This window comes from Neofelis nebulosa, chromosome 9 (assembly GCF_028018385.1).
Source record: "Neofelis nebulosa isolate mNeoNeb1 chromosome 9, mNeoNeb1.pri, whole genome shotgun sequence".
Classification (NCBI taxonomy): domain Eukaryota; kingdom Metazoa; phylum Chordata; class Mammalia; order Carnivora; family Felidae; genus Neofelis; species Neofelis nebulosa.
The window spans coordinates 34,711,600-34,731,025 of NC_080790.1; the positions used below are offsets into that span (position 1 = coordinate 34,711,600).

The window sequence follows — 19,426 nt, forward strand, 5'->3', positions numbered from 1 at the left end:
ATTCACTACCCCCTGGGTGGGGCAGCTTGAAGGCTGAGGGTCGGAATCACTCTCGCTCCCACGTCCGGCCTGTGCTGTTGGCTGAGACCTTGGCTAGGACTCTCAGCCGGAATCGACAGACGAGTGCCCTCTCCATGTGGCCTGCGCTTCCTCACGGCATGGCCACCGAGCTCCAGTGTGAGAAAGAGACAGAGACAGAGAAACGGACAGAGAGAGAAAGAGCCAGCCAGTGGAAGCCACATGCCTCTTATGACCCAGCCTAGGAAGCCACACAATGTCATTTCTGAGACATCCTATTTGTTGCGGCGGCCCCAGAGACCTGCCTAGGTTCAAGGCAAAAGGACACAGACCCTGTCTCTTAATGGAAAGTGGTAAGGTTGTGGAAGAGCATGTGGTACCAGAAATACTGCTATGGCCCTTTTGGAAAATACACAGAGCCCCAGTTTATAAAGGAGAGTACCGAAGAGGGAAGCTACATGGCCAGTGCAAGAGCACAGAACCCTTGAGTAGCAGAATCAGAACTGGAAGCTGGGTCTTTTGACTCCAAACCCCAGGTTCTTCCCACTGAACAGTGTGCCTTCCAACCCCATCTAGTGGGGCTTCAGAAAGGCCCAGGCCATTCCCGTATAACAAGGCCTTTCAGAGCCAGCCAGCCAGCTCCCTCATACACACACACACACACACACACACACAGCTTCTCCCAGTAGTCTGTTTATCCCACTGGACCTGGTGAGGGGAAAAGCTCCTCACTGGGTCAGACCCCATTCTGCTTCACTGCCAGGCCGAGCTGAGCCAGGGGACCCAGGACTCCCCAGTGCTGGCGAGTCCTGATGCTCTGGGGTGAGGGTGGAGGGATTGACAGGGTGCAGTCTGGGATGTGTAATTCCAGACGACAGCGGCAGCTAAGAAGACTATGGGTAATTTGGGGAATTTTTGGAAAATGTGAGTGTGATGTCAGCGTCAGTGAAAGAAAGAAAGCTGGGGGGATGAGGGGGAGTCCTGGAGGGGCTGGCCAGGAAAGGCGAGGGCAGTCAAGTTGTAATGGGAGAAACAGTTTATTAGTCTAGAAAAGTTTAACTTGAAGCTCCCAGCCTACCTCCACGCCTCTGCTCAGCATGGGCAAATAGCACAGATGTGATTATAATCCATGCTGGTTGAATCCAGGGGAAGAGGTGGGAATGTATTGATTTCTTCACAGATTATTAAACAACTGAGCATAAAGCCAGCTCTTCGCCAGCCCAGGGCATCAGCAGTAGCTGGGAAATCTCGGCCTGGGTCATTGCATGTGGGAGGAGGCTGCAGAGGTCAAGGGTGGGGCAGCCCACCCCTCAAGAGTCTCTGGGGAATTTGGCTGATGCTTCTAGGAACGCTTTGACTGACTTGTTAAGGCTGCATCCCCAGAACTGGGTGCTCCTCTAACACCCTTCCCAGAAGTGACCTCAGGCCTGAAGTTCTCCTTGAATCCTAGCCTTCATGCACAGAGCCAGGAAGCATTCACCACACATTAGGGCAGCATTGCCCTGATGGCAATGCGTCATCCATCCACAGCCAGACACAGCTAGCTGGCCTCACGGTCTCCCACCCACTGCTATGATCCCTGTGGCCTTGGGCAAGTCACTGAACTTCAGGAAGAAGTCCGGACAGTCCCAAAGCCACCCACTCCATCAGACCCCAGCAAGGTGCCAGCAAGAACAAACAAAAGCATAGGCACCAGGAGAGAGGCTGCTTCGTCGCTGTCTTGGAGACGTGGTCCCAAGCTTCTCTATGCCTCTATTTTCTCACCCAGAAGATAGAGTTGGACTGATGGTGTCCTGTTGGCTTCCTCGGTTTCATCCTCTTTCTCCTCCTGGCCCCTCCCACTGCTTGGCCCCTCCCACTCCTTCCCCTCAGGCCTCAGCCAGACAAACCAGGCTTATCAAAAGGGAGGAACTGGGCTGTAGGTTGTTCTCTAAAGTCCTTTCTGTGGCTGCAACTTCGGAGCCCCTCACCCCGCCCCCACCCCGGCCCAGATTCCACTTTTCTGAGCCAGGACTGGGGTTTCGGTAGGGGGACCACAGCCCTTGACTTTCCTGGAGGACTCTGATGCTATTCTCACCCTTGTCCCTCATGGGTTTCTGTCCCTCTGGGGTGCTTGAAAGGTCTTAGGGCACCTCTCAAGGTTCCAAGTTAAAAATATTTTCTCTAGAACCTTAGGAATGGGACTGAAAAATAAACAGACTCCAATCTTGTCTTCAGGCTTTATTTCGAGACTATTAACAGCCTGAAACAATCCTCCCCTCCCCTTTCTCCTCTCCTGGCAGATCCAGCATCCTCCAACTCAGTCCTGCCTGGGCCGGATTAGGGATGGGAGGAGGTTATGGTCCATGGAAGAGTCATACCATGAACTTTATGGGGTTTGCAGTGGCCAGGTGCAGAGCTGGGTCCCTCCTTTTCTCAACAACAGCCAGAGAAACGAAATGCAGGCTCCAGAGAGCATCCAGTTCTGTGGAGGGGCAAGTAGAAAGGCAAGGGGATGGGAAAACAAACAGGTTTATGAAGATAAAGGGGAGTTTTTGTACGGGCACAGGGGACAGCCTTCGGGTGAGGAGGAATAAGAGAGTTATGGGGAGATTGGTCATGTCATAATCAACAAGTGACAAGGGGTAGGAAGTTTTTGTGGGTTGTTAGGAGGTTACCCACGATGGCAGTAATTTTCAGGCAGGTATTGGGAGCTGGGTTGAATCTGAGAAGAGCCCATGGCCACCTTTCACCACTGCTCACAATCCCCAGAGGACCCTGGCCATGATACTCCCTCCGGAACCAACTCCTGTCTCCCCTAACCTCAGACCTTCTGCTCCAGGGAGGAGCCTTAGGGCAGCTGGAGCCTAACATTCCCTGGGCTCTTCCAGCCCCAACATTTATCTTAGGGTTATTTTCACTCCCAAGAACAAAGAAGCTTTCTATTCAGCAAGTGGTGAGAACCCACACCTCTGACAAGCCATAGATCACCCTTGGGGAGAGCGGGAGGGACGGGTGGCCAGCACGTGGGGCTGCTTCTCCCTCCCACCCAGACCCTCAGAGGGGGCGTCTGGCTCGTGGCTTGCTGTAGGGTCCTGGGCAGAAGACAGAAATGGTGCAGGACAGACTGGTTCTGTGAGCCAGAGGCCAAGCTGTGTGGGAAGAGAGGGAAGTGAGGGTGGGGGCATGACTGACTCTCGGGAAGCAGTTCTGAGCAATCTGTGCTTGGACCCAACCAAACTCCCTGGGCCCAGTCTCCTTACATGAGAGATATGATGATCATCCAAATCGCCGGGATCGGGGAAGGGGGGAGGGGCCTCTAAAAATATAAAAGTAACACATGCCCACGGTCTATAAAGGCCAATACACAGAAAAGGTATATATTGGATTCAACACCCACAGTGCCTACCACTGTGGCTGAATTTTTTTTTAATGTTTGAAGAGGAGTTTTAATTTTTATTTTTGTAGCTGAATTTCTTGTTTCCTTCAATAAATATATTTGAATACACTAGCATTTATAGGTATGGGCACACACATATACATACATATGCTTATAAACTATCCGTTTTCAAACACTCGGTAAGAAATTAAACACATTGTTCTACAACATCCTTTTTACATTTAACTATATGGCTGGCAAGTCACTCCACCTTTGTACATATAGAACTATCTCCTTTTTACTGACTGGTTAGTATTCCATTGCATGGCTCTTGATGGATATTTAGGTCATTTCCCATCTTTTCCTATTACAAATAACACTGCACCAAATATCCACGTAACCTATTTCTTTGTACACATTTCTGAGTACCAGTAAGGTATGTTCTTAGAAGCAGAATCACAAGGCAGACCAAAGGGCATGTGCATTCATTTGATTCCAATGGATATTGCTAAACTGCTCTTTATAAACGCTGTTCTTATTTACACAGATGCCGACAATGCATGAGAGTGCCTTCCATCTTAGGTGAACACTGTGTGTTATACAACTTTTTGATTTACATTAATGTGATAGATGAGAAAAATGGCATTACGTTGTGGTTATACCTCGCATTTCACTCATTGCAAATAAGGTTAGAAAACTTAATGTGTTTAAAAGCCATGTGCACTTAAGGGAGCTTTAAAATATACAGATCCTTGCATCCCATGCTCAAAAATCTAATTCACTGAACCCCAAAACTGTATTTTGTAAAAGTGACTGGGGTAAGGATTTCTTTTTAAATTTTTTTTTTAACGTTTATTTATTTTTCAGACAGAGAGAGACACAGCATGAACGGGGGAGGGGCAGAGAGAGAGGAAACACAGAATAGGAAGCAGGCTCCAGGCTCTGAGCCATCAGCCCAGAGCCCGACGCGGGGCTCGAACCCGCGGACTGCGAGATCGTGACCTGAGCCGAAGTCGGACGCTTAACCGACCGAGCCACCCAGGCACCCCAGGATTTCTTACAGAGAACGTAAAAAACACTATCCATGAAAGAGAAGCTGATACACCGTCCTTTAAACTATAAATGTCCATTCATTAAAAGAGAATGAAAAGTCAACCAACAGACTGGGAGAAGATATTTTCAATATATATATTCTACAAAGATCTAGGACCAGCATATATGAAGAAGTCCTACAAATCAACAAGAACAATTAAAAACCAACAACCGATTTTTTTTTTTTAAAAAAAGACACAGACACTTCACCAATGAAGATAAATGAATGACCATATACATATGAAAAGCTTGACTCATAACTCATCAGGGAAAGGTAAATTAAAACCACAGTGACATACGAACACCAGTAGCACTCTGGTATTCAACAAGCAACTTTCCAGGAATTAAAGCTTTTCTTTGGCGTCAATACTCCCATGAGGGCTGACGTTAAGCCGCCAAGGTGACTTCGCTGATCGCATAATGAGGAAGCGATGCAGACAATGACCACACAGGCTGGTTTACAAGCCACACAGGCTGGTTCCAGCACATCACTGAGACCACTACACAACTGCCGTGAAGGCTAAAATGAAAAAGTCTGACCGTACCAAGTGCTGGTAAGATTGTAGAGGAAGTAGAACACTAACAGCTTGCTCGTGGGAAGTTGTTACTGGAAAAAAAAAAAAAATTGGTACCATCACAGCGGAAAACTGTCTCTTAAAGCTAAACATATTCTGATTCTATGAATATGTACACCCCCACAAAAATGAGTGCATATGTAGTGGCTTATTTTAGGTGTCAACTTCACCGGGCCATGGGATGCCCAAACATTTGGTCAAATATTTTTCTGGGTGTGTCTGTGAGGGTGTTTCTGGCTCAGATTAACTTTTGAATCAGTAGGCTGAGTAAAGCAGATTGCCTCCCCTGATATGGGTGAGCCTCAGCCAATCAACGGAAGACCTGACTAGAATAAAAAGGCTGAGTAATAAGGAACCCCTCCTGTCTGACTGCACTGAACCAGAGGGCATCGATTCTTCGGGGCGTCTGGATTCAAACTGAAACATCAGTTCTTTCTGGGTCTTGAGCCCACCAGCATTCAGCTCTCCTAGTTCTCAGTCCTCTGGTCTCTGAACTCACCATTGGTTCGGTTCTCCTGGGTCTCCAGCTTGCAAAACACAGATCCTGGGACTTGTCAACTACAATCATGTGAGACAATTCCTTACAATAAGTCTCTCCTTCTCTACACACACAGACACACACTACTGGCTCTGTTTCTCCAGAGAACTCTGAATAATATAGCATATGTCCACCACAAAAATGTACAAGAATGTTCATAGCCGTTTTATTCGTAAGAGTCAAAAACTGGAAACGATCCCAATGTCCACCGATACAGTAGCATGGATAAATATATGGTGCTAGACTTGTACCATGGAATACTACCCCACAATAAAAAGAATAAACTACAGATCTACACAACAGCATGCATGAATCTCACAGACAAAATTTGGAAATAAAGGAAACAGACACAAAAGACCTTATATATATATATATATATATATATATATATATATAATATTTATAAATAATATATATTTATATATAAATATTTATATATAAATATTTATATATATTTATAAATATATATATATAAATATATATATATATATCAACTTGGAGCATCCATGAAAACATATTCTGAATATTCGAGATGCTCCATATTCTGATATGGATGGTAGCTACAAGGGTACGAAAATTTATCCAGCTGCACACTTAAGCTTTGTACCCTTTACTGTTTATATGATATACCCAATATAATTTTTAAATAAAAATGGTGTTTTAAAGCTAGCAGGTATTTCCGATGATCAGTCTAGTATAGGAAACACTGGACTTGGAATCAAAATTTCTCTTAGAGCCAGTGTTCTGTGAATGTGAGAAGAAACAGGCAGAATGGCACCAGGGCAAAAGCAAGAAGAAGGATGCTGGAGCACCTGCCTGGCTCAGTCAATAGAGTGGGCGGCTCTTGATCTTGTGGTCATGAGTTCAAGCCTTACATTGGACGCAGAGTTTACTTTAAAAAGAAAAAGAGGGGCGCCTGGGTGGCTCAGTTGGTTAAGCATCCGACTCTTGATTTCAGCTCAGGTTCTGGCTTCACAGTTCATGGGATCGAGCCCCACGCTGGGCTCCGCACTGACAGTGCAGTGGATTCTCTTGACGCTGCTTGGGATTCTCTCTCCCTCTTTCCCTCCCTGTCTCTCTCTCTCAAAATAAATAAATAAACTTTTAAAAAGAGAGAAAAAACAAGAAAGAAAAAGGAGCAGTGAGTAGAGGCAAGGATGGAAAATGGAAAGACAGAGAGAGCAACTGAAAATACGTTTAATTCAGCCAACATCTATTTAACAGCTGTTACGAGCAAGGCACTGTGCTAGGAAGCCAGAAGGTTAAAAATAAGCAGAGTGCAGCCCCTGCCCTCAAGAAGTTTGCCAGCTTGTGGAAGACATAATTCTACATTGCGAGGCAAAGCATGGTACATGCCCCACCCCCCAAAAGGGGCACCAAGAGAAAGCTCTGCAAGTGGAAAATGGCATTCGGTTGGGCATGAAGTTCATCTGGAAAGACTTCACAATGGGCCAGGCACTTGAACGAGGCCTCAAAGGATAGGGAGAATTCTGCTAGAGAGAGATGGTTGGAGGAAGATATTTATTTAGGATCCTTTTGAATGAGCCAGTGCACAGGGCCAGTGTAACCCTTGAGCACTGAAGCTCACCAGACTCCCCATGAGATGGATGAAGAAATAATCCACAAAAGTGGCTAGTGGATGTGCTACTGACAAAGCCAGAAGGAGTTCCAGGTCTCATCCAGGGACTAGAGATTTCCCAAGGAACCATAAAAGAGACAAATGTGCTCAGCCCTTCTCAGCACAGAGGATAAAGTTATTATTTGTTATGGATTCCTTAAAGAGCAGGGGGAGTAGGGGCTGCATGGGGACCAAAGTCAGTAAGAACAGGCTAGAGGCAATGGCCATAGTCCAGGGCTGGACCAGCCAGGACCTGAAGTAGGAAAATGGCAAAGGTTGGGACACAGGAAAGCTGGAATCAACAAATTATGACTACAGCATATGCTCCCTGAGGTAGGGGCTCTGTCTATCTTGAACAAGTGAATTTCCAGTGAATTTCTAGCACCTAGTGCGATGATGGGTACATAGGAAATACATAATAATGTTTGTTGGACGGACTAAAAGGAGTGAGGGACAGGAAAAAGACAAAGATGACAGCCTTCCCCTGGGTGAAAATTTACGTGAGTAGGAAGATGGGAACTCAAGAGAAGATGGTTTGGAAAGGAAAGAAGAAGATGATGGTTAACTGAGACAAATCCTAGCAGAACCCTCTTCTGGTGCAATCTAGTAGAAACAAGACCGTGGCTGGGATCAGACCACGAACTAACAATTTTATATGTGATGTCATCCTTGAGAAGTGACTGTTGCAGTTGCATGACCAGATGACATGGGCAAGAGAGAGAGCAGGGAGAAGACAAGTGAGGACAGAACTCAAGGGTAAGACGCTGGGGAGGGCAGCAGGAAAGGAGACAGAGAAGAATCAGGACAGTGGAGTATCGCCACAGTCCATGGAAGACAGAACTTCAAGAGGAAGGCCCTCTCAGTTCAGTTCTGTATGAGAAATAATTGTTTCCCCCTGCTCCACAGTAATCCAAAAACAGAAGAGTTTCGTAGACAGTGTGGACTTGAAATAGAAACATACAAGCCTTGACTAAATATAGCTTTAGTGCCAGTTAATAGTGAAATCTTGACCAAGTTCCTTAAACATCTATTTCCCAACTGATTGGATTCTGATTGGCTGTAAGAGTGCAATTGATATAATCTATAATTCCAGGTTGCTGTAAGGATTAAGTAAAGGTATATGATAATAAATGAAATGTATAAAAATACCCAACAGAGGGACTAGAACGTAGCTGGCATTCAATGCCTACTCACTCCCCTTCTCTGGCCCTCCTGCGTACTAGGACCTGAAGTTTGGGGAAATGACGCTCAACATAGACTACTTGAGGTATATGTAAGAGATCTAAGCGCACTCCAGAACCACTTGCCAGGACCAGTGGGGAGCCACTGCATGCTGGTCAAGCCACTGAACCTGATCAAGCTGCTCCAGAATACTGCGGTCAGTAAGGAGATGGTGGTGACCCTGCCAAGATGGTGGCAGCAGCATCGAGGATGCAAGAGCAGAGTCATCAACCATCTCCTTGGCAGCAAGAGGAAAGAGGCAGAAGTGCCACTGAAAGACTAACCACAGAGACACAAGTGTCCTTGGGTTGAGAGCAATCTGAACAAGTATGTGGGCTAGGGGAGAAGGCAAGCTAGGAGATACAAGAAAGACAAAGGCCTGGGGCTCCTGGGTGGCTCAGTCGGTTAAGCATCGGACTCTTAATTTCAGCTCAGGTCATGATCTCACAGTCTGTGGGATCAAGCCCCATGTAGGGCTCCACACTGACGGCCCAGAGTCTGCTTGGGATTCTCTTTTTCCCTCTCTCTCTCTCTCTCTCTTTCTCTCTCTCTCTCTCTCTCTCTCTCTGCCCCTACCCCGCTGGTGCTCGTGCTCTATCTCTCACCCTCTCAAAATAACTAAATAAGCATTAAAAAAAGGAAAGACAAAGGCTACTCAAGACACTCAAAGTGAAGGGCTCCAACCGAGGGGTGAACCAGGTTCCATGACATGATCCTAAGACTGGTATAACTTGAGGAGCCGTGACCCTTTAAGAAGGCAAATTTATAAATTTATGATTACAAATTAGATACAAAACTGTATGTTTATTTAAAATGAGAAAATCATTCACACTAAAATTTTGAAAAAATTTTTTGCTGATAAATACCACAATCACAAAACCCAGAAAAATAACATACATTTATTAATTAATTGCTCGATACACCCCTAGAATACTTTTAGGAAAAGTATTTTAGGGTTTGTGTGTGTGTGTGTGTGTGTGTGTGTGTGTGTGTGTGTGTTTTGATTGCTTCCTCTTATATCAAAGGTTTTGTGGCATTATCTCCTATAGAGAGCACAGAAAAGTAACTCAGTCTTTCCCCCAGCATGGCTAATCAAAATTTGTTTTTTATTATTGATGGTTTAGAAAAAAATTCAGCTTCATAACTCGATATTGGTAATGTCACATAAATTTTTAGGATTATTGTCATATTCGGGAAAACCACTATCAAGATCCTTTCGTCTAGAAGCTATGGTATTTCGCGGCATGTCAAGTTCTCTTGTACAGAGACTCATTTTAAATGTCCTTTGGCTTGATAGTATCAATGAGCCAGGTTGTTGATTTTCTTACTATAGTGGTTAATCATGAGTGTTGTAGCAACTCACTGATGTCAGTATTAAACAAGACATTTAAATAATGATTCAGTGATGAGAATCCCAAACCTATGACTCTACAGACGAGCATTCTAGCTATTTGGAGCATTGCTGCAAATGTGTGCTCTGTACACACAGGAATTCTGATTAAATCACATTTCTCAGAAAAAAGAAAAGAAAAATGTATGGTGCATTTACTATTGAGTATATTCCTGGCAGGAGAGAATTTTCCCTGTGACTTGGCACTGATGATGAGAACCAAATTCTCACAGCTTTACCTTTCTGAAGAATGCAAAATTATTTGCTAGACTAGCCTCTGGGTCTGCAGCAAGTTGCCTGGTGACTCCTAAAAAGATATGTCTTTGTGCTAACCCCCTGAACCTGTGAATTTGACCTTATTTAAAGGAAATGTCTTTGCAGGTGTTAAATTAAAGATCTTGAGGGGCGCCTGGGTGGCTCAGTCGATTGAGCCTCCAACTCTTGGTTTCAGTTCAGGTCATGATCTCATGGTTCATGGGTTCGAGCCCCACATCAAGCTCTGTGCTGACAGTGTGTGGAGCCTGTTTAAGATTCTCTCTCTCTCTCTCTCTCTCTCTCTCTCTCTCTCATCTCTCTTGGCCCCTCCTCCCCACTCGCACTGCCTCTGTCTCTCTCAAAATAAATAAACTTAAAAAAATTTTTTTTAATCTTGAGATCATCCTGGATTATCCTGATGGGCCCTAAATCCAATGACAAGTGTCCTTATAAGCAACAGGAAAAGAAAAGGCAGGGACACAGAGGAGGCCATGTGAAGAGAGAGGCGGAAAATGGAGCAATGCAGCCACACGCCAAGGAGCACCAAGAGCTGAAAGAGACACAGAAGTCCAAGAAGAATTCTTCCCTAGAGTATCTGGAGGGACGGTCAGCCCCCTGGCCCCCAGAGCTGAGAGAATACATTTCTGCTGTTTCAAGCGATCCAGCGTGCGGCCCTTTGTTAGAGCGGCTAGAAAACTAATACAGGTTCCATACATTCCAAACTTTGTTTCTCCTCTACTCCCCAAACATTTCCTGTGGGGCTGCCATAAGACACGTTCATGGTCTCCAGCCGTGCACCTCAAGGTGCCAGTTAAGTCAGCACAGTGTGCTGCAGAGAAGCCCCCGGAAGCCCTTCCCCCTGCGGATGGCTGACAATAATTTAACTACACATGCGAGTGACTGGAAGCCTCATACACACATCTCACTAAACCCAGACTCAACACATGCTGGACTCAGCTTCCCATTAGCTGGGTCTCAACAAACCTTCTCACTCCTCCAAGGCCATTCAACGCAAGCAAAAATGTGAAAGCAAGGCAATCAGAGCGGAAGGAGGCAGACTTCTTAGCAACCATGGTTAAAATACACGACGCTTGTAACTTTACCGGAACATGTCATCCCATGCATGCACTAGTAGAGCTCCCCCCACCCTGGGTCCCTGCAAGGAGTTGTACAAGAAGGGGGCTCTGAGCTCAACTTCTGAGCTTCCTGGTAATCGCCTCGAGGTCAGCCTCCAGCAAGAAGGACTTTCCCTGAGATCGAAAAATGCACAGCCAACCAGCTTTCCAGTGGACTCAGTTTCTAGAAGGAAAGCAACTCTGACAAATTTGAAGAGTACTAGGAAGGCAAGAGCACAGAAAGTATTGAGACAAGGAAGAAAAAAAATTCCTAGGAGCTCACAAAGGGCCCCTTTAATTATACCAAGAAGAGGAAGGAAGGTGTGGACCCACCCTTGAGGATATACTTAGGGCAGAGCAGTGATGTCAATGGCCATGGAAGAGAAGTGAGTATGGCAAATCCAAACTTACTTTCATATTCTAGGCAAGATTTGTCAAATAAGAAAGAATAAATATTTGTAAACTGAGTTAAAAGCTGAAGTTGTGTGAAGAGGTCCTGAAAGTCTGAGGCTTCTCTAAACGGAGGTCTGTCAGCTCACCTGTAACATCCAGGGACTCACAAGAACCTATGGATGAAATAGTCCTGTAACTTCAGTGCATCATGCAGGTTGGGAGAGATGCTGCATTTCTGTAGCTGAGCAGATATAGTTAGGACTTTTGAAAACAGAAGAGGTCAATACTGGTAACTGTAGGTTATCCATCTCGGGCAAGATTCTGGCACAGAGTTTCAGCACATATGTGTGTGTATTTGTCTGTGTGTGTGTGTGTGTGTGTGTGTGTGTGTGTAAATTTCCAGGGCAAGTTTCCACAGTGCCATCAGGTTCCCAGAGAAGTTGGTGACCCCTGAGATGGTTAAAAGCTACTGACCAAATATTTTCTTTAGGGAAAAATTGCTTAACCCTTGGACTCTTCCAATCCCCTCTGTCCACAGGTGGGGAAACTGAGGACATGGGGAAAGGGATCTGTTCAAGGTCTGTTCCTTCCTCAAGTTCTCACTGCCCCACCCCGACCCTTTACATTGCTTTTTCCAAAATGCTTCTCTCTCCATCAGAAGGTATCAAGAGATGCCCAGAGCTTGGCTGTGGGAGCAGGGTGTGATTTATGAGCTCTTTGTATCCCTTCCTGGGAAGGGACGGACAGTTTCTGAGCATAACACTCAAACCAAAAGGAATCCCTTTGGATTTGGAAATCCCCAGACATTCTTTGAGAAATGATGAATAGGGCTTGAATGTAATGGGAAAATCATGGGAGACAGACTGGAGATGGGACGTCTTTCAAAGAGCAGTTGGGGTTCTTGGAAAGGAAGGCCAGGATCTCTGGGAGCAGGGTGGGTTCCCTAAGGCTCCTCTGTCCTGCCAAATTAATTTCACTCTTTTTTAAAATTTTATTTTAGAGAAGACAGAGAGAGCACAAGCTGGGGAGAGGGACAGAGGGAGAGAGAGAGAACTAAGCAGGCTCCTGCTCCATGCAGAGCCTGACACAGGGCTCGATCCCACAACCCTGGGATGATGACCTGAGCAGAAATCAAGAGTCAGATGCTCAACTGACTGAGCCACCCAGGCGCCCATATTTCACTCTTTTTCATAGACTTTCCACTCCTGCCAGATTAGGAGAAGGAATTTGACATTATTTATCTATATTTCTTCAAGCTCTTGGTGAAATTGGTTATTATAGACAAGAAGAAATGGTATGGATAGTTTGAAGATATAAACAGCTTCAGGATTCACCCTTGTTTCCCTCTGTTCAAACTTTTTATTTATTTTTTTTATTTTTTAAGATTTATTTATTTATTTAAGTAATCTCTACACCCAATGTAGGGCTCGAACTCATCACTCCAAGATCAAGAGTCACATGCTCCACCAACTGAGCCAGCCAGGTGCCCTTGTTCAAACTTTTTATTAGTGATGTGCATGAGAATATTGCTGGCATGCTTACTAAATTTGCAAGCATTATCAAGCTAGAATTATTAACTTTTCAATCAACAAACCTTTATCAAAAACTTCTAAATGAAGAAACCTAGGGGATGAAAGACACTTTTTCCTGCAAAACTCAGGAACCAGAAGCAAAATAAACAAGTACACAGTTACAGTGCACCGTGACTGTGCTGCCACAGAGAGGGAGGCAATGGGGGGGGGGGGTGTTACAGGAGCCCAGAAAAAGGGCCCCAACCCAGATTGTGATTTCCATGAGGAGGTGATGGTTGAGGAGTCTTGAGAACAAGGCAGCAGTTAGCAGAGCAAACCTGGGAAGGAGATGACCCACTGGAGGGAAAACATATACACAGGCCCAAGTGCAGGTAAGCCCTGGTCTGTTCAGGAAGCTGCATGTGGTTCTGGATAGCAGGTATTCATGGAAGTCATTCAGTGGCATCAGCCAACAGATGGTCTGGTCTGGTTTGAAGGGTCCAAGATGGCTTTGCCCACATTTCTGATTATTTGCTGGCTGGGACTGGATTCGGCTGAGACTATTGATCTAATGGCTTCACCAGCATGTTCTAAGAGTGACTGGACTTTTTACATGGTGGCTCAGAGAGAGTGTTCCAAGAGACCAAAATGGGAGCTTTGGGTAATTTATGACCTACCTTGGAAATTCCAGACATTGACTCCCAATGCATGCTGTTGGCCAAACAAGTCACCAGAGCCAGCCCAGATTCAAGGGAGGGGGATGGGACCCCATTTCTCAATGGGACAAATGTCAAAGGATTTGCATCATCTCTAAGCCACCACAATGGAGAGAAGGTCAGGGAAGTGACGCTTATATTTTCAGAAAGATAAAGTTATGGTGTCCAGGAAGGAAAAAGACGGATGGAATTCAGCTAGGGAGGAGTTGAGGGGTGCTCTATAAAATGGCCTAAGTCTTAATAAAACCAGTATAACTCATCAGCCTGATGGCCTGGTCTTCCCTGCTCTTCATTCTTTCAACAAGCACTGATTTTGTGTCCACTCTTTTCCAGCCCCTGGACAAGGTGCTGGGGAGATGGTGTGAATAAGACACTGTTCCTGTATTTAATCCATAAATCCATAAGTAAGTGCAACAGAATGTCACAAGGGTTGCATCTTGGAAGATGAGGGGACTCTCTAGGTACCTGGAGAGAAGAGCGGGGAAGAGGGCATTCCAGGCCGATAAGCAGCAGGAACAAAGCTGTAGAGGCATGTGGTGGTTGGTTTTAGGGCCGTGTCAGCATGCTAGAATACGGGATATGGTGGCCTCGGCAAGAGCAAAAACGAAAGGGACAGCATTCAGACCCAGATGATGTCTGCCGATGGCTCAGCAGTGTGTGCGGGGGCATGTGGGCTCTTTACCTGTTTGCCTGGTACCCTTTCACAGAAATAGCCCATAAAGGCACTAGAATGATGCCTGCTTATTGCCTTGCGGGGGCAGAGGAACAGAACCAAATGATTGCCATTCCCAGGTACTTCTTCAAAGTGATCAAAATGGGAGAAAACTGGTCAGCTGGACACCAGGTGCCAGAGCAGGTAGGATGTGTTTCTGGCCACAGGGGCCCCTAGAACTCAGCCAGCTGACTCTGTGCCTCAGGTCCTAAGCCAGAGTTCCACGGTCCTACCCCAGCTGCCTGGGGTAGACAAGAAGACAGACAAACATCAGGGCCCCCTGCCTCTACCTGCCCTCCTGCCTTCACAAGAGCCAAAATAGATACACCCCAACATTGGGTTTTACCAGGCTTCAGTGGAGGCTACTGTGGAGTTCATATGTGACATCCCTCAACACCAAACACTCTAGGCAGGGGGGAGGGGTTGGTGGGGAAGGCCTTGTCTTATTCAGCCCAAAATTTCATAGCACGACCAAGGGTTTGGTCCCAATGAGCATGGAAATTCAGGTGTGGCATAATCCTCAGACAGCCCCACCGATGAGCTTCCAAGAGTTGAGCAAAGCGACTGACCCAGCCTTAATCCCAAATACCAACAGCAAACCACATCCTAACCCAAACCCTTTCAGACCCTTATCCTCTTTGCTAACTCCACAACCATCTGAATTCCAGCCCAGTACTCATCTAACCCTATGCTAATACCAAATAAAATAACAAAATAACCTATACATTTACCTCCAATCAATCCTGTACTGCCTTCAGCCCTAACTTTGACTCCAATTCCAACCTCACCCTAGGTCAAAGCAAAGGAATGGTCTCTGGAGAGAAAATCACCACTGCTCCACAATCTGGAGGCCTTGACCGACAGCTGTCTACAATTTGTAACTTGAAATGTGTCTTGAACAACTGTCCTCCGGGTTTAAAACCTGATAGGAGACCATTGCTATTATTAAAGGATTTAATGCCCAGAAATCTATTTGGAAAGAATCAGACCTTAGAAATCCATAGCTGAGAAATAGAGGCATTTTAGTTATTTCCTCTGCAAACAGCAGACTGGGATAAAAATTCTTCTATCCCAAACCTTGGGCTGCCAGGAGTCATCGGGAAATGGGATTATCTTCAATTTATAAATGTTGAATAACTGCCAGCTTCTAAGGAGAGAGGAGATAAGTAGAAGGGTCCAAAGGAGAAACTAAATTTTTTTTAAAGAGACCCCAGCACGTTTCGTTCTGACTTAGTGTCTGGCCTTCTCCCCACCCTGGAAGGCTGGTTAGGGGTGCCCAGCCCATGGCCCAGAGGCTAAGAGCCTGAATGAGGGGCAGGGAAGGTGGGGTTTCAGAGCATGAGGCCCAAGCTAAGTCCCAGAGTTGTGTTCTGTAGAAGAAGGCAGAGGCCAGTCTGGAAATGTGATTCCAAAGTGGGCTGTCAATCAGGGAAATAAGACAAATAACTGAGGCTGAGACACAAAGCCCAGGGGCGGGATGGCTGGAGCGGGGAAGGCCAGAAAGAGAAACTGCAGGTTGGGGCAGGCCAGTTGGGGGATGGGGGAGGCAGTCTGGAGAAATTCCAGGACCCAGGTGCCAGTACCCCACCCAAGCAGGTTTTACACCCTAACAGCACAAGTTTGCATGGAAAAGCCAGATTCCTTTTTTAATCACACTTTTTTTCCCCCCGACAAAATTGGAAAATATTTAGCAAGTCTAAAAAAGTTTCTAGAAGCGAATTAAAATTCACTACAACCCCTTGGGTTACGGTCATTTAAAGGGGCAATGTGACTAGCACTTCATCATTTCAAGAATTTGTCCTCTTACCTTCCAGGCTTAGTTGCTAACATCTAGAAGAAAACAACTTCTGCTCTCTTTCTTCGTCCAAGAGGACAAGACCTCCTGACCAGAAATCAAGGCACAGCTGAGGCTGACTGAGCAGATGCTATTCCCTGCACTGGAAGGGAGGTGGGGGTCCGTTCAGAAGATGCGTGCTGGTTGTCTCCCGCGTGGCGGCGCTGTGCTGGCCCCGGGGTTACAGCCTGGCACATACCACCCCTTCTCTGGGCACTTCCACCTCCTGCAAAGGCTACCGATGGTCCCCAGGCCAGCTTCCTCCGTGTATCACTGACACACCCCCGTGTGCACCCACTCCCATACTCCCACACCACAGCATCGCACAGGTGCCTGCACCCTCGCAAATACATTCGCGGACGCACACAATCACTCACACCGATGTCCTCGCTTGCACGCTCACATCACAGCGACATACACTTACACGCTCAAAGACTACACACGCACACGCATGCCCTCGGACACACTCTCACACATGCCGTCACTGATGAGCACACACTAGGCAGTCACCTGCTCCTTCTTTTGTGCTCCCTTGTCCCCTGGAGAAAAGTCAGCAGGTGGCATTTAATATAATTAATTATATAATGTCACTCACCCACCTCTCTCAGCCTGGATGCTTCCTAAGTTCACTCCGGTAAAGCCTACCTTCCTGCACAGTGTCTGGCACATGGTAGGTGTCGACGGTGTTCACTGCATGAGCCATGACCCGCTCCTAGACACCCCCTCTCTCTCAGGCTGGAGTTACAGCTGGGAAAACAAAATCCGAGGGAGCTCGTCAGAAAACTGGCAGGTGCTACAGCAAGTGTCTCCCAGCTCAGCTCTCCCCTGTGCCCCGTCTGGGGTAGACACAGGCAGACAGCACCCACCCGGCAAGCCTTCCCTGCTCCTGCCACTCCTCCAGGTGACATCACCACAGGTACCACCCTCGGCCTCAAGGAGCCGGAAATGGGGTTCCTCGGCCCTCGGAAAGTTGACCAATGCCAGGAAAGAGGGATGTACTCACCAGTTGCATGCAGGACTCTGGATAAACCTGAATGGTTGAGAAACTCAGAAGTGAAGAGAGCTGGGGCAGGACAGGATGAGACGGGACAGGGTGGGTCCTGGAGCACTGCAGGGTGGGTCCTGCAATATTTGGGAGAGCAGACAGAAAAGGCGCCTCAGGAGAGGCAGACCAAAGCCTCACACAGTCACCTTGCCCTTTCTCTTGCTCAGTCAGCAACAGACCACAACCAGGGCCCAGACTGGATACCAAACTAACAGCACAGGCTCCCATCCCTATCCCTATCATGATGGCCATACCATACTAGCAGTAGGATAGTCCGTTCTACACACACGCACACACACACACACACACACACACACACACACACAGCCTGCAGAGCTAAGGCAGGTCCAGGATACGGACCTTGGCCTGGCAGTGGGGGATCAGGGCTCAGAGCGGGGGAGAAGGTGGGCTGGGGTAGGGCTGTGGCCGCTTTCTGTGGTCAGAGCTGCAACTCTGAGCTCCTAAAAAGAGCCTCAAGTTTGGGGAAGGAGAGAAGATTTGGGGGATGGGGAGAGGGCATCTCTGATCAGATTTGGCCATTATCACACATCCCTGATGCTGTGCCCCATCGTGGGACTCCCCCCACCCCTCCCGGGGCCCCCCATCGCACAAGCACAACCCTGGAGAGCAGGCTCCAAATACCCCTCGGTGAGGGGCTCAAGGATGGGGGGAACCAGGACACGCCCTCCTCCTCACCCCACAAATACCCAATCTCCCTTTTGCCTTCTACAGGGCCAGCGTCAGGCATGACCTTTGCTCCTTGGTGCCGCCTCCTTCACCACCCACCGCCAACCTGCTCGCCACCTGGGACCATTAGCATTTTTAAGGTTCTTATTCCCATACACATCCTGCCCTGGGATTGTCTCTTCCTCAAGGTATTAGCACCTTCCACTTGCCTTTTATCACCCCAGCCCCGCCTGCCAGGGGTCAGCCTTCAATCCACAAGCGTCTGGGGAAGAGCCAGGAAGCCTGCTCACACTCCTTTCACAGTTCATCCCTTTCCGTCGGAGGCATGTCCTGAGGTCCCGAGCCCCCTCCCACCTTTTCTCCCTTCCCCCCCACGAGAGGTGTTCCCATAATCAGTAGGCATCAGTCGGCTCTAATCAACCCCCTGTTTTGACTATTTTAGCAGCAATAAAAGGGCCATAAAGAGAAAGTCAGTGGGCCCTCTAGGAGCATGGATCTCCTTTGCTGTGATATAATGAAAAACACCAAGTGCTTCCTCAGAGCCCTAAGTGACAGCGTGGCAAGCAAAGCTATTGGAGGAAGCCTAATTATGCTATAAATTAAAGGCCTTTTTTTTTTTTACCCAACATTATGACCTTTAATAAGATTGTTTTTACAACCGGCTGTCAATAAATCATGCAGGAGCACCAGTAAGAAGCATTCTCTGAGAACTTCTGCGAATTTCATTAGCTGCAGTTTATTTGGTTTTGGCGAGCTATGATGTTTTTTAAATCTCAAATTAAAGGCTCTGAACCATAAAAGCTAATTCAGAAAAGTTCCTGTTTCAGCCTCTGAAAACAAGCTTCCCTAATTGCAGAAATTAGCTGAGATGTGGCCAGGCCAGGAGGTCATTAGCTGGGAAGCAATGACAAGTGGCTGGGACTTCACCAGGCCCAGCGGCCACGAGCCCCCTAAAAACCTAAAGGTGCCAGTCCCAGGGCACAGCTGGCCCAACAGTGGCCGGCTCTGGGAGGTCCTCGTCCTGAGGACTACTGATGTCAAAAGGGACAGGCCAGCTCAGCTACTGGGGCAGGAACGGCCCCAGCCAGTGTCCTTAGGCCAACAGATTGGGAATCCACAAAGCCATTTAACCTGCCGCTCAGAACTCCCCACCCGAGCTTTCTTGACTTCAGTTCTTATCCTCCTCAGAACACAAACATCGGCTGTATCAGTGTTATAATCTTCCCGAAAGATATATAAGGAGAATATATAAAGAATAGGACGTATAGGTGGCAAATTCAGAGGCATCGCCATGACAAAGGAGTGCACACAGTCAGCAGAAACATGGCCAACGGTGTGAGGTCTGCTG

The 19,426-nt window shown here is 47.0% G+C and overlaps 2 long non-coding RNA genes across 3 annotated transcripts in view; one reads left to right on the forward strand and one right to left on the reverse strand.

The window, feature by feature from the left end:
* Positions 1-2,223: 2,223 nt before the first annotated feature.
* The window catches only part of LOC131484674 (uncharacterized), a 45,138-nt gene continuing 27,935 nt past the window's right edge, over positions 2,224-19,426 (reverse strand). The window contains exons 2-3 of one of the 2 annotated variants that reach the window (XR_009248387.1): positions 16,942-17,093; positions 2,224-2,482 (exon numbers count right to left, since the gene is read on the reverse strand). This is a non-coding gene — a long non-coding RNA (uncharacterized LOC131484674). The remainder of the gene's footprint in view (positions 2,483-16,941; positions 17,094-19,426) is intronic. The other variant, XR_009248386.1, reaches the window with a different exon arrangement.
* Positions 4,942-18,810, forward strand: LOC131484675 (uncharacterized). The gene is made up of 3 exons (XR_009248388.1): positions 4,942-5,022; positions 16,327-16,460; positions 18,124-18,810. It is a non-coding gene; the product is annotated as an uncharacterized LOC131484675 (long non-coding RNA).